This window comes from Rhinolophus sinicus, linkage group LG04 (assembly GCF_036562045.2).
Source record: "Rhinolophus sinicus isolate RSC01 linkage group LG04, ASM3656204v1, whole genome shotgun sequence".
NCBI classification, from domain to species: Eukaryota; Metazoa; Chordata; class Mammalia; order Chiroptera; family Rhinolophidae; genus Rhinolophus; species Rhinolophus sinicus.
The window spans coordinates 33573859-33576731 of record NC_133754.1 but is presented as its reverse complement, the minus strand read 5'-3'; the positions used below and the strand labels follow the sequence as shown (position 1 = coordinate 33576731).

Below are 2873 nucleotides of genomic sequence, written 5' to 3'. Positions count from 1 at the left end.
GTAATAGGGAAGCTTAATCTGGAATCCAAAATTTATATACATTTTAAATAAACTGTATGTTGGCACTGTCTACATGCATGATACACACACAGCATAAATTTTGTTTACTTGTACATTCTTTTCAAAGATAAAGTCAATCTAAAGATACTGAACCCCAAATTTTTACAAGATTCTGTGATGTGTAAAAATACATTTAGACAGGTTTCCAACTCAAAATGAAATATCATACTTAATTTAAACTATAAATGTACCCTTCAATCAATAAATATAATGGGAATGAATTAACCCCCCAAAAAAATTCCATGAAGTATCAAATACCATTAACTTATTTTTTCATATTTTCTCATATTTGTACACAATGTATGTTTTTTTACCGTTTTCTTAATTGCTTTTGCTTTTGTAAATTATATACAACAGGCCATATATGAGGTTGCAAGTATGACATCAATCTTGTTTTTAATTTATTCCATATATGATACAAATCTAATAAATCAACTAGAAACTAGTGTCTCTGTGGGGATAATATCATAACAGTTGTATGAAGAATTAGCACAACATTGAATACACTTTAGGGACTATAAGATTTTAGTCTAAGTACATTTTTTTTCTCATAAACAATCTATATAATTCTGATTTTAAAATATTATCTGATGACAGACTCAAATTTCCACTGAAATATCAATGTATAAAATGAAACCTCATTACTCTGGAAAAACAGTTGGTGTACAATCTAACGTTACAACCTGGATCTATGACTTGCTACTATACAGTCAATGGAGTCATATTGAAAATAGTGTTCAACACCCTACACACACTCTCAATCAGAGGAAAATGGTAAGTCTTTACTTAAAGGGAGGAAACTTTGGCCCTATTAAACCTTACTCTGGAAACAGAGATCCATATTGTCAGATATAAAGTTCTCTATTGAAATCTCAGGGCTCTGTGAGCTAGCTAGAAATATCTACTCTATTCTCCTTCTTAAAACCTGTCATCATTTTCTTCTTAATTATATCCATAAATGGGCTGCATGAAAATTAGGCAAGTAGGTGAATGGCCTACATCATTTAAGGTATAGTTCTAAGAGACAAATGTAAGAACTTTGGCTGCTCAGTTTTTGCAAGAGATCACTTTTCATATACGTATACAATTTTGTCAAAATGACAGAGGGCCAAATAAAAGGAAGAGGAGATGATAAAACTTCAGTTGATTAGTATTATTCTGAAGAAAAAGGGCAGAGAACTTTGTTGAGATGAAAATTTAAGAAACACAATTGGTGAGCTATTTTAATACATATTCTCATGTTTTATCAAAATGGCATAAGAACATATAAGAACAAAAGAACTGAAAACTGTTTAATTAATAGTCTTTTCCCTATAGAATAGAAATCAAGCACTCAGTTCTTTCTTTGAACTATTGTTGTCTGGTTATTCTAGACTTTTAAGTTTTCCTTTTTAAAATTACCTTAGCAATATCAGTCTGTTATTTATCTTTCTTTTTCTGCAAATAAAAAATATAATCTTGGCTTTTTTTTTTTTTAATTTGAGGGTTAACTGAAATGGCTACAAAAATAAAATAAAAAGTATTTGCTATTTCATCTTATTATTATTTCTATGAATGTCTGTTTTTGTATAATGTTTATTTGAAATTATATACCATAAATCAGACCAGAGGTAGAAAATAGCACACCAAATAACAAATGTCAAACAAAACAGAACAAAACAAACAAAAAGCAAGATCACACATACTTACAAACTCTCCTGCACCAACTATGTTTAAGAATTAAGAAGTTGCACCCTTTACCCCCATCCATTCATGAGGCTAGTAAAAGTCATGACTTCTGGCTTTTTACAATCTAAGTATGTTCTCAGCACCTAATGAGCTTTTAAAAAGCCAGTTTAAAGTCTTCTTTAAAACTTGTGTAGAACAGTGGGTTGATCAGAGAATTAACATAACCAAGCCATGTCAAAAAATCAGCACTTCAGAGAACACCTTGTAGATGCTCAAGCCTACAAACAACTCTTTTATGAAAAATGGCAGCCATGGCAAAATGAATGCACCCAAACTCAGTCCCAGGATGCACGGCCTTGTGCTCCCTGGTACTAGAGATCTGCTGGCATTCTCCCTGGTGATCTAGGTCATTGTGGAAGGGAGGGATCCTGATGGAGGTGTGGATCATTTCAAATTCTGTGGTACTGTCTGCGGTGGAGAAGTCAGACACACAGTAAGTCTGTGTAAGTTTACAACTCGCAAATGAATTTTGGCTACCTGTGCTTCTGTTGCTTAAGTGCAGGTTTGACCCTCTTTTCTGGTAAAGGCTCTTGGCTTCATGGTAAATCTGGTAATAGAGAATCAGTATGAAAGACAAGGGGCTATAAAATGCCCCAAGAGTGGAGTGAATGGTGTAGATGACAGGTACTAAGTCATCACCAATGTTATTGAGTATGCCAGGAAGAAGATGGCCAAGAAGGCTGGACTGTCCCCTGTGTTCTGGAGAAGCCACCATCTATTCAGCCCGCCCCTAGTCAGTGCACCATCCAGCATGACCATGTCATCTACGCCATTTACTCCACTCTTGTTATTCATCTTTCTTGATCTCAATAGTCAAATCTTCCCCCAGTTACCTTGTCCATATATACATATATATGGGCATCTTTAAGCTATGCTTACATGCATCACAAAGCTATCCTGCATGTCCCCTGTCACCTTATGCAGTGAATGGTCACTGAAGGCTATGAATGTTCTGTGTTTTTCATAAAGGTCACAGGATTGGTGATTCATAAGCTGTTTTATCTTTTTGTAGTCTTTGCAGCATTTATAGGCACCCCTTAAATCTTCAAGGCATATCTTATATACATTTTCAAAATTTTCAAAAC

The 2873-nt window shown here is 34.1% G+C and overlaps 1 pseudogene; it reads right to left on the bottom strand.

Moving 5' to 3' along the window:
* Nucleotides 1–1852: 1852 nt before the first annotated feature.
* LOC141571243 (5-hydroxytryptamine receptor 1E-like) lies at nt 1853–2503 on the bottom strand (annotated as a pseudogene).
* Between the last annotated feature and the right edge of the window lie 370 nt (nt 2504–2873).